Source organism: Scardinius erythrophthalmus (genome assembly GCF_964197995.2).
Source record: "Scardinius erythrophthalmus genome assembly, chromosome: 24".
NCBI classification, from domain to species: domain Eukaryota; kingdom Metazoa; phylum Chordata; class Actinopteri; order Cypriniformes; family Leuciscidae; genus Scardinius; species Scardinius erythrophthalmus.
Window position 1 is genome coordinate 18,266,294 of NC_138244.1, and position 12,409 is coordinate 18,278,702.

The window sequence follows — 12,409 nt, forward strand, 5'->3', positions numbered from 1 at the left end:
TTTTTGTAGTTGTACTATATTGACAAACTTTTGCTATCAAGTTATCTGATCATTTCAAGCGACTTTCTGACCATGACAATCGGGCAGGTCTACTGTGATGTAATTTCCTGTTTTCTGTTTTATTTTTTTTGACATATGACAACAAAATGGCTTCCTGGGCGTTCAATGACTTGGAATTTTCAGACAAATGTTTTTCAAAAGTAAAATATATTTAAATTATTAAACAGTTTAAATTTAATCTGGTTCACTACTTGTGATTATGATTAAATATTATGGCTAAATTCTTATAATTTTTTTTCTTTCTGTCATTTTAATCTCAGAAAAGTTACACCACTTGCCATTTTTGACATATATATATTTTCATTTTTGAAAAGGTCTATTCATTGTCTGTATAAATTGCATTTTAAGGTACAGTATGTTTTGAAGAAATTAATAGATACTATTAATAGATACTAAAAAAATCTCATTGAGCCTTTAGCGAAATTCTGAACAATTTCAACCAGTCCAAACAACACTCAGACTTCTCTATTGTTTTGCAAACCTTTGGAAAAAAAGCCTCTTTTTCTCCCAGTCTTCAGTGTGCAGTAATGCTGCTATAGCAGTGCTCGCGGCTTGAAAAGAGGCTGAGGCTGAGCGAGCGAGAGAAAAAGAGAGGATGAACCCAGGCTTTGCCACAGGGAGATCTCAAAGCGTCAGCGCACAGGGGAGAAAGACGGGGCTCCCTGTAGCAGCCCTCAAACAGACAGGCCTAAAGCATTACATACTGCTGATCACACTCACTAAAGGAATCCAACCAACCCGCCCTTTCTTTGTTCAGCACATCAAGACAAGTTAGTGTTTCCAGACATTTTCCTTTCTTTGGCTTGAGTAGTATAGTTTGGTTTCCCAGCACAGTATTAGTTAAAGGGGGGGTGAAATGCTCATTTTCACTCAATCTCCTGTTAATCTTGAGTACCTATAGAGTAATATTGCATCCTTCATATCTCCAAAAAGTCTTTTGTTTTATTATATTTTTGAAAGAAAGATAGGCTGTACCGAGTCTTTCCGGAAAAAAACGAGCGGCTGAAGGCGGGCCGTGTGGGCGGAGCTAAAGCTGTGCTAACGCGCCGAGCTAACAACACACAGAGACATTTGTTCGACAGTTTTACTCACCGTCCGGTTCCAACGCACGACCGCAAACCTTTATCATTGTGACTGCTCGATCCTTAAGCATTAGACGATCTGCAAATCCGTCGATCTGGGCTTTGTTTATAAAACAATCATCGTCGAAATGCAGGGAACAACAGTCTTACACAACTCCGTTTATGCTCAGGAAAACAAACTCCATCCACGGGTTCCTTAACGCTGGGTTCTTTGGGAATCTGTGCAGGGTTGTCTTGCCCTGGCAACCAAAAACACACTTCTTTGGTGACATTGACTTCCCAAAAGCCGGGCAGGGCGCTTTGATGGCGAACTGCTTTCACTCTCTTGCTCTGGTCTACGAGTGCGCGCGCGCCCGCAATCTTACCGGAGAAGTGCCCTTAGAACCCATATAAGGAAATTCCGCTCTATTTTACGTAAGACAGAGCCATACTCGAAAAAAACTTTCCGAAACTTGTGACAAACCGGAAGTTTTGTATTAGGAACAAAAATACTCCTTCAAACGTACAACTTAGTTTTTGAAACTTTGTCCATGTTTAGCATGGGAATCCAACTCTTTACCAGTGTAAAAAACTCAGTATGCATGAAATAGCATTTCACCCCCCCCCCTTAAGAGATTTCTATTACACCAGCAAATACAGTTAACCATACAAGGATATTACAATATATATAGGCCTAACACATTTCCTCATGTGTCTAGCTATGTAACAAGATTTAGTGGGTGTCCTTTCTGTATTCTGTAAAAAAAACATTTTCAAAAGGGGGTTTTCACAGTGATTCCATACAACCATTTTTGGTTCCCCAAAGAACCTTTCAGTGAACATTTCTTTCTTTCAAGTTTTTTAATGTTGTTTATATGTCTGAGTGGTGTTTTTAATATGCTTTAAGACAAAACATGTGCAAATTCATAAGTCGACACCATTGCTGAGTATTTTCTCCTTAAAACTGCAGTGAACCGAAGAATACGGTTTGAAATCAATGGTGTTTCTGACGTCACAAACTACCTTGTGACCAATGACGACAACGTGTGATCATCCAGGGGTGCGTTTCCCGAAAGCATCGTTAGCCAACTATGGTCGCAAGTTCCGTCGTTATCAGCATAGTTGAACAATTTGGTGTTTCCCGAAACCATCGTTCCAACGAACGTTCGCAAACAGCATCGCAAACTTGTGTGGTTGGAACGACAACTCTCGAGCTGTGGTTAGAAGCATAGTTTCTAGTTTACATGAGATGTAGACTGAATAAATCCTTATCTTTAGCAAAATAAGCAAGCTGACATTCAGTACAACCCGTGTTATTTATTTAGAATACAGACAAATGTAATTTACGTCTTTTAGTTTGTCAAGAGATTTAAAGCACCGTTTTTGAAGACTGCGCATGTGCGAACGTGCTCTACTATGCAATAACGAGCCAAATATTGAGTCTGGTAATAAAGCGAAATAACTGAGAAAAATTAGAAATGGTCTTCAGATGCCATGTCTGTAACTTATATGACAAAATCTAGCATTAATTAGATCTCAAACAGATTAATTAAAATAAGTTATTAGTCCACCACGTGCGAGACGTCATAAACCAACGTGGTTGAACGATACTTTGCGACATACGGTTTCAGGAAACAGTCGCGACTAGCTAGTTGATTTCTCCAACGATGCATCGTACTATGGTAGTTAAGCAGCGAGCTATATAGTTGTACGGGAAACGCGCCCCTGATCTCTGAGCTGGTGTGAGTGAGTGGAGGTAGGGCTAATTAGCATATTCACATATAATTTGCATTTTCAAGGAAAAACTTTTAAATATGTCATTTCGGGATATCAAAGATGAGGGATACAATTATTGACTACAGGGGGACTTTAAAATAACCAAGTTTTTCTTAGGGTGAAAAACATTTTAATAATCTAAGGAACACATTTTTTTCACTATAAAGAACCTTTTGTGCAATAGAAAGGTTCTATGGATGTTAAAGGTTCTTCATGGAACCATCATTGCCAAAAAATTATATTGGAGTTTGCAACATTAGCATGTTGCTAATCTTATTGTGAATCATCCATGCCTCCATTCAATCAACAACTGATGCATATTTTCATTTCCGATAATCCGACAATATGAAAAAAAAATCTGTTGCTACTTCAGTTTCATCCCAACTTTAAAATTGCTGTCTATGAAGGCACAGTTTAGCTGGTTAGCTTAATTTAGCCCCTACTGGTAGACATACATTCTGATGAAATATTTTTGAGAGGAAATCATAAAATTATTATATTTTCGTAGCTATTTCTCTAGTGGGATGAAACAGAAATTGTGATACTCTTTTCATCCCTATTGTGATGTATGTGAAGCGGTTTCTCGAACAAGAAAAAATGTAGAGCGGGACTTGATTCTCCACATCGGGATTTGATTCACTCAGAATATAAAGTACATAATTGTACCTTTAGGGATACAATGGCTTGTCACTGGGGCTGTACCCTCAAGGGTACAATATTGTACCTTAACCTTTAAAAGAAACGTTACATATATGTACCTTTTAATGCTTTTTGACCCTCAAAAAGGTACATATATGTACCTGAGGTCCAATAATAAGCCCTATGGGGTACGTTAGTGTAGATTGTACCTTGGGGGACAGAAATGGACTCTTACTGTACCCCTATTTCTGACAGTGTTGGATGGTTGTGGTTTGCTATTGATCGATCACATGTGAGTGACAGGTTGTCCCGCCCTCACGCCAGTAAACGCATCATCAGAGAAGAGAAGTCGCTGCAAGAGCGAGGGGGAAGTTATTTTGATTAAAGATTACGAGGAAATCAATTTTATAATAAATACTGCAATATTCCACTAAAAATAAGAACTGACCATTTTGATTTCATGGTGACTTTAAAAGCGGGACTGATGTGGAGTCGGAAATATCATAATAACTAGTTCCAAGCACATGAGTAACCAAGTGAAGTTCATGATTTGAAACATGGTGGATCACTTATCTATAATACAAATAATATCATAATGTATATTACATTTAGATACCAAGGTGCACTTTAAGGCAGCAACAGGCACATGTTTTTTCCAGTCTAATAAAGATAATTTACACCTCAGATGATTGACTCAAAAAATACCCATGAAACAAAATGGCGGTATCCATGTCAAATAAACAACAGGCCTGCATAAAGACCCTGATATTCTCGCAGCAAAGTTACTTTTTCTTGAAATTTGCAAGCAGAAGTACACTGTCCTGATTCTGCCTACGCAACAGCAAAATAAACACACAACAAAAACACAACGGTGAGAAAACAGCAGTTAAGAAAGCATCTGATCATAGCGATGTGAATATGTTCACACTAGCTCTACCATTCATTACTCCAGTCAAGTCACGTCACGTCACGTTTATTTATATACCACTTTATACAATAGATTGCTTTAAAGCAAGCAGCTTTCCGGTATGAAAAATGAAAGAAGAAAAACAGTGTCAGTGTTGCTTTCAGTTATAATTACACAACTTCAATTTCTACTATAAAGCAGCTGTCATGTTTGTACTCAGACTCAGACTTTGTACAACAGACTGAACAGCAGAAACCAGCAAGCTGTGTCGAACTCAAAAAACAAACTTCAAACAAACTTCATTTTGGCCTGATTTAGTTCAAAATGACGTCACGCCAGTTTGTTCTTCAATTTCGCTTGCTCGAAGTATATCTGTGCCTTTAGCCAACCCATCAGCTGACATTGAGAAGAATGGGAATGCTAACGGATATCTCCACAAAACTTACGAACAATTAAGTAATATTCAACCGTGAATCAATAAGTGTAAGCAGCCAAAGCAAAGACAGAATTGACAGCAGTGTTTTTCAGTGCTATTGTTTCAGTCGTAGCTTGTGCCGCGGTGACAGAATGACTTTAGCAGCGCTTCCTCTGTTGTCTGAGTTTGAGCCTCATAAAAGGAAGCTGTCATGACAACACCAAAGGCACCAACCCCATCTTCCCATCCGGAGAGAGAGAGCGTCTGCTGGAGACGGGCCACCTCTCAACACGTCAGTCCTTCAGCGGAACCCATCAGCCCAGAGGCTAGAGTACAGAGGCTGGGGTCGGTGTTTACTATACGCACTGCCGACTACACCGCTAATGAACCCACGGGACAGCCGAGATCTCTGAAATATAAAATAATGAGAATTAAGGAAATATTAATCAAACTCTTGCGTCCTCGGACTGCTTGTGTTTTAGGTAGCTGGTGAGGATGTTGAGCAGCTCTTCTGGCTTAGCCTGTGGAGGTACTGTTTTACAGAGAACACGCGAGTAGCAAGACTGCTAGCTGCAGGACATGGGATCACACATGCACACAGAACGACATAAGCATGCACACTCTGTCCCATTAGTTCCCCAGTCTAGTCCATAATTAAATACCCAGCACTGCACAAGTAGTCAGGCAGGCCATGGGCATCAATACAGACGACAAGAGGGGACGAAATCTGTATTACACAGCCCACTCTTCATACTAGTGTCTGAACAGCTGTGCTCTCTAAAAGGGGTCCTACTATGCTTTTTCACTTTTTCAACTTTATTTAGGGTGTAATGTTGATGTTTGAGCATTCAAAATGATCTGCAACGTGACAAAGCTCAAAGTTCACTCCAAAGGGAGATATTTTCATTTAACAGAATACACTTTCCACAAACTAATGAACAACTTGTTTGGACTACAACACGTTTTTTTTCCCCGAGCTTTATGAATTCACAATGTTACTAATGTTATTTAAATAATCCCGCCCACGGAATACGAAAAAAACTTGCAAGGGCTAGAGACGCTGTTTTTTCCACCGCTTTCCCAAAACTCATTTGTTTGACCTTCCTAAGGCTGACATACTAGTGGTTAAAATGTAGCCTATGTGTTCCTGAACATTATAACCCCAAAGTCTGTCTATGTGCTGCACATTTTATGGAGAACAGCTTCCAGAAACTAAGAGAGTACAATGCTGGCTACACACAAAAGCTTCTCCTGAAATGGAGCAGTTCCCATTTTGTCAGCACAATCTGTTGTTTGTGGATCACAACTTATAAGTATGTCTTATTATTTGTAGTTGCGTTTTCTATTAACAGTTAGGCTACTATTATAAGTTGTATAGTTGCTATGATGTAAACAAAGGGAAAAACTATTTGCCAACATTAGTGTTGATATAGTGTTTACTGTAGCTTTAATAAGGCTGTTCACCACCCCTTTGGAAAATTAACCACGCTTTTGTGATTGATTACTGTTTGTATTACCATTATTTTTCCAACAAATATTATCACCATAAATTATGTATAACATTGTATCTAAAATGTATAAGAAAATTACGGGGGAAAAAACATACCACTCTGAAACGTCCTGTGAAATCCGTGCACACAAAGTCAGTGCGTGAAATCAGTTCTGGAGGATCCTCTTGTTTGTTAACATTCGCAAGTCTGAATCAGGCTTGAACTGGTTTGAAATTTACGGCAATATGAAATTGACGAGTGGATGAAACTTGCGGTTATGGAAAGGGGCATGAAATTTCCCGAACATGAGCTAAGTGGTGCCAATCACAACACACTGGGCCAGCTAACCAATCACAGCACATTTTGTATTTCGGAAGGAAGGGCTTCATCGAAACCGGAACTAAATGGTGTGTTCAACTAGACTGTGGAGAGAGGTGCTGTAATAATGCAAAATACGTGAATTTTTTTTTTACGTGAACAATGAATTGAGTAGGCTACACCACAAAAACAAAATCAATACTTTGTAAAAGGGCATAAGGAACAATCACATAGCCAACTATTGAGAATGAGGACATGCGTCACGGTAGCTTGCTGTCACGTGATGAATTGAGCCCGCCCACCATTTTGGGAGGATACGCTATCGGTTGCTAGGGGCAACAGTGTAAGAGCGATACAGAGACGGATACAAATTGTAACGGATATATGGATAGAAAGTACGAGAAAATTAAGAAGAAATGGATAAGAATGTGGCAAAAGAAAAGGGTCCTTACAGGGAGAAACTTACTACCAATGTCAAACAGAGGTATTTAGAGAAGCTGGCTGATATTAAAAACGTCGACTCATACGAGCTGCCTGCAGCTGAATGGAACAGAGACCTAGACTCTTTACCACCTTGCACTTATATGGAAATAGCTAATTACTTGGTTTTTGGCATCAGCTATAACGAAAAAGCTGTAACAAATGGTTCCTACGGTTTCCACGACAATCGTGTGAGACACCGGAGCAGTTTTTTTACACAGCAGTGTTTTCCAGGCATTCTAAAATAGTGCGACAACTCTACTACCAATACAAACAATGAACGGTGCTGCCGCGGGTATCCTCCCAAAATGGCGGAAAGGGGAGGAGACGCGGTCTCTGGGGGCGGGGCGCTGTGTCGTGACGACATCTCCTCATTCTCAATAGCAACTAATCAACTGTGTGTTGTCCATGTTCATTTGCTATGTTCTAGCATACATCTTACCATTTCTACAGTATAGGCTATAGTATTCTATATGCCAAATGCAGTAGGTAATAAGAGGAAATATCTACATTTGCCAAAAGGAGCATGCAGATTACACAGTATGCGATTTCGGACACAGTGAATGTGTTCATGGTACACGTGCAGCCAAATTGTTGTAACTGCACACATTGTACTTACACAAAGACTTGAGCAAAGTCCGTTTAAGCGAGTCATTTCACTCAGCGGCCATCTTTGAAACGCCTCTGGTATGCAAGCTTCTTTAAATGAAGAAACATCAAGTTCTCCAAAGCTGTTCACAAAGCTTTCGATTAAATTTCTTTATACTTATGCTCATAGCGCTAAAAAAGCTTATTTTTCAGGCTGGAGCATCCAAAGCACATACACAGTAGTAAGTGTGTGTCTCAAAACACTGACTGTTTCTATGGCAACCGGAGCATCTAATGGCAGCTGTAGTGACGTGATAAGTTTACCAATCAACCATTGGCTCTTCTATTTAGAAGGCGGCACTTTTTCCGCCATTTTGCTCGTTGCTCATTTCCCCTTTAAAACGAGTAGAGTGCAGCATCTTTCTATTTATAAAATATTTGGTTTGAGCATGTGCATTGAATTATTATTAATATTTGCACTAATTAATTTCTCCACAAGGCAGTTCTGGCTCAGGCCTTTATTTCACAGTCGAAATGGAAAAAATAACACGAAACAACAAGCAGCTAACTTACTGGAAACAACAAGCCCACATTGACGAGCATATGAGGGAAATTAAAGGAAACCCGCATAATATAAACAAGTACAAAGACATTTCGGTCATAATTTCTGGAGAGAAATCGGACAGACAACCTTATAGTGTCCATCATGTATCAAGTTTGCGTCACAGTTTTGATGGCCGTGTCCAACGGCACAACCGAGGCTGATTTTGCAATTGCAATACTACAAAACTAGCAGGTAAGGATGGTTGAAATAGTGAAAGTCTGTAGAGTGCACGTGATCCGTTTTAATCGCTGTGTGAACGGTATGGAAACAATAGGCCTAAATCTAAACGATACTGTTTTCCCTTTGAGATCCACAGACAAATCCCCTTCTGCGAACAATAGATTAATGTAATCATATTTGAACACACTTGACCACATGCCATTTTGAAAAGCGTCAATCATTTTCTTCTCCCATACCGGCGTGTTTTTGCGAGGTCTCCTCGTGTTGTTGGTGCTGAGGTCTCCCTTTGACATTCATGGGCTCCAGGTCTCATCTGAATGATTGAATGCTGGCGTTTGCCGTGCTAAATTGCGTCGTTTCAATCCGGGAGAGAGTCAGAGTCCCTCCGGATTCCGGCTCCCGGTGGACCAGCCGTCGAGAAGAACAGCATGTTGTACATCCACATAAAACGGAAAAAATATGAGAGGTACTCTCCTCTTTATGACACAGAAATTAATCTGTCACTGGAGCTGGAAATAAATCTCGGGCCTGCTTTGCAAAATACTGTTTTAACCCCCTTTACTCTGTATTTTATCTTTTATTGGCAATAAACATAAAACAGCACAAAGGGGTAATGTCCTCATCAATATTATCACAAAATAATAAATTTTAAGGCTTATAAACTTTAGAAGGAATTTTCGTCCTCGAGTGATCCGAATGTATATCCTCTGAAAAAGTTAACTGAACATTTTTCATATTATTGTTGCTAATTGTTAAAGGAAAATGTTTTTTTCACTCTCCATGCAATATAATTTACACTAATTTCTTGTACTTCTATTTATTGAATATAATTTATCATTTTTTCTATTATACTTGAGTGTTATTAAACAGTTTAATATTTCCAGTGTTTAAAAAAATAACAGTTTTGAAATTATTTTTACTCTCACGCCTTAAAGCACTTATTTAGCCTATATTTGTGTATATATATATATATATATATATATATATATATATATATATATAAACCTGTTATTTATCTTTAAGCCTATGCATTTGTATGCATTATTATGGCATACAAAGTCACAATACTAAAAGTTAATGCTGTTATATACTTAACACACATACTATTATTCACACAACAGTTAGAATGGCACTAATTTGTAAAAAAAAATTGGTTTAAAATGATAAATTATAATAGTAATTTAAAAACAATACTATAATTATAATGGGACTGAGGCCACTATACAAAACAAAATGGTAACACTTTACAATAAGGTTGCATTTGTTCACTTTAGTTAGTATAATAGCATGAACCAACGATAAAAGAATATTCTACAAAATGTATTATTCTTAGTTAATATTAATTTAAGCATTTAACCTATTAATACATTTTAAGATTATTTAATGGACCTGAGCTGACATGAAATAACAATGAGCAGATGTATTTTTATTTATGAATGTTAACAAAGATGAATAAATGTAACAAATGAATTGCTTATTATTAGGTAATTTTAGTTAATACATTAACTAATGGGACCTCATTGTAAAGTGTTACCAACAAAATATATACAATTATCAACGCATTTTTAATAATCCATGGTCACACACAATGCAAAATTTGAATGAATAATTTTTTCCTCTATGCGATAGCTAAAATTGCATTCTTTTCTTTGCGTAGGAAACATCATCCATGTGAAAACGCCATTATAGCAGTCCAGCTCAAGATCTCCAAGCGGAGAGAGGTGAGAGATATCTAGGCCCTTTATTCATTTGAATTCCTATCTTCCTCCAAACGTTTCTCTCTCTCATTAGGTTTCTCTCTCTATAAAGGAACGAGGCCTGCTGGGGCCGTTAGAAATGCATTGTCAACTCTTCAGCGGATCTCACCCTCAGAGACCACAAACTAAACAGGGGAAGGATCGAGTGGAGGAACCTCTTTCTGGTATGCTAATCAAGTTAGCTGGAGGTTAAATTAACATTTTTAATTAAAAAATTAGCACCAAACAAACACAGCAAAACACACTAATGATTAAAACATCTAAATAAAGCCTCCTCGCCAAAGAATGAACAGGAGAAGGCAGCGTGAAAACAGTTTTATTGCTCCCATAAAGCACGTCTAGAGAGGAAATTCACATCTAAATGACATTGAGTCGTTGGCCGATTATGTAGTGAAATGAATGGACTGGCGTGTCAATATGTTGTGGGTGATTATCATGGAAATGATTGGGTGTTAAAATACGACGGCGGATTCCCTCAAGTATCCAGTCAGGGAAAGTGTTTTGTAATTAAACCTTTTATGCGGTGATATGTAATTCATGTATGTAAAGCATATTTAAATTTGATCACAAGCAGAATCTCAAACAGTAGGAAAATACTCTCTCATTTCTAAGTTACTACTTTTTCATTTCTTTTTAAACTAAAGGGATAAAATATGTTAATTCCACTGGAGATCAAATATTAAGTATTTGTTATTGAATAAAAAATAATAATTAAAAAGGCAGTTGCAAACATCAAAGTAATCCCACAGCAAGCGGTAGATGTTTTCTGGCTGTCAGCCACACACACACACACACACACACACACACACACACACACACACACACACACACACACACACACACACACACCACAGACACACACCCTGTGGCTCTGTCGCTCTCTAGTGGAAATACATAATAAATGCAACCCACTACTTGCAGCTAATTTACAACTTACAAAAGGCCCAATAAGTAATTGGGTAATCAACTTTTTGATACCAAATATGCCCAAAATATGGTGATTACCTTGCTAAGGACCTCTTTCCTAAAATACTAAGGCATCAATATACTATAATAAGATTATATTAAGATTATTTGTGGTGTTTGAAATAGTAAGTAGCCTATAATATGAAGACAATGAATTCTCTAAATGTTTACAGTACTAATGGGAAAAAAAATATTCAATTAACAAATCATTTAAAATTTTATAATAAATAAAAATATGAATTAAAATAATTAATATATAGCATTTATTTGTCAGGTGTTTTCACAATAAATAGTGGTCAAAAGCATCTTTAAAAATATATTATTTTACACTTTTTAATCTAAAATTTGCAACTGATCCCTACCCCTTGTAAACAACCAATAAATAAGTGTATATAAATAAATTAATATTTTTGAAAACTTAAGGCCCTTTAAAAATTTATAAAATTGTGTGTGTGTATATATATATATATAATATATATATATAATTTATACAGTCGCGCTCAGAATTAATCATACCCCTGGTAAATATGATCAAAAATGGCTGTAAAAAATAAATCTGCATCGTTTATCCTTTTGATCTTTCATTAAAAAAATTGGCAAAAATCTAACCTTTCATTTAAGTCAAAGAATTGAAAGTGGGGGGGAAATTGCATTATGAAATAAATGTTTTTCTCCAAAACACGTTGGCCACAATTATTCATACCCCTAGAATTTTTTATGAATAAAATATCTCTGAAATATACTTCCATTAACATTTACCTTTTTTTTTTAGCACACCAGGGTGACTAGGAACATGAAATTGTCCAGCTATGACTTCTTGTTTCACAGGAGTTTAAATATCAGGAAACACAAAGGCCAAATTCCCTTAATCATCCATCACAATGAGTAAAACCATAGAATATAGTTCTGGGCCTGTATTCATAAAGAATCTTAATGCAAAGAGTAGCTCCTAGTGACAAAATTCTAAGAAAATTCTTTGAAATGTGGGCGTTTACTCTTAAATTTAAAGAAAAAATCCTAGTAAAGAAAAAGGTAATTCAGAAAGCATCTTAACCCTTAAAAGAGGTCTTAAGGTCAAAATTGTTAGGAGCACGGACGAGGACTTTTAAGAGGCTTAAAGGGATACTTCACCTCTGGGAAGATGAATGTGTATTTAAAATAGGTAATT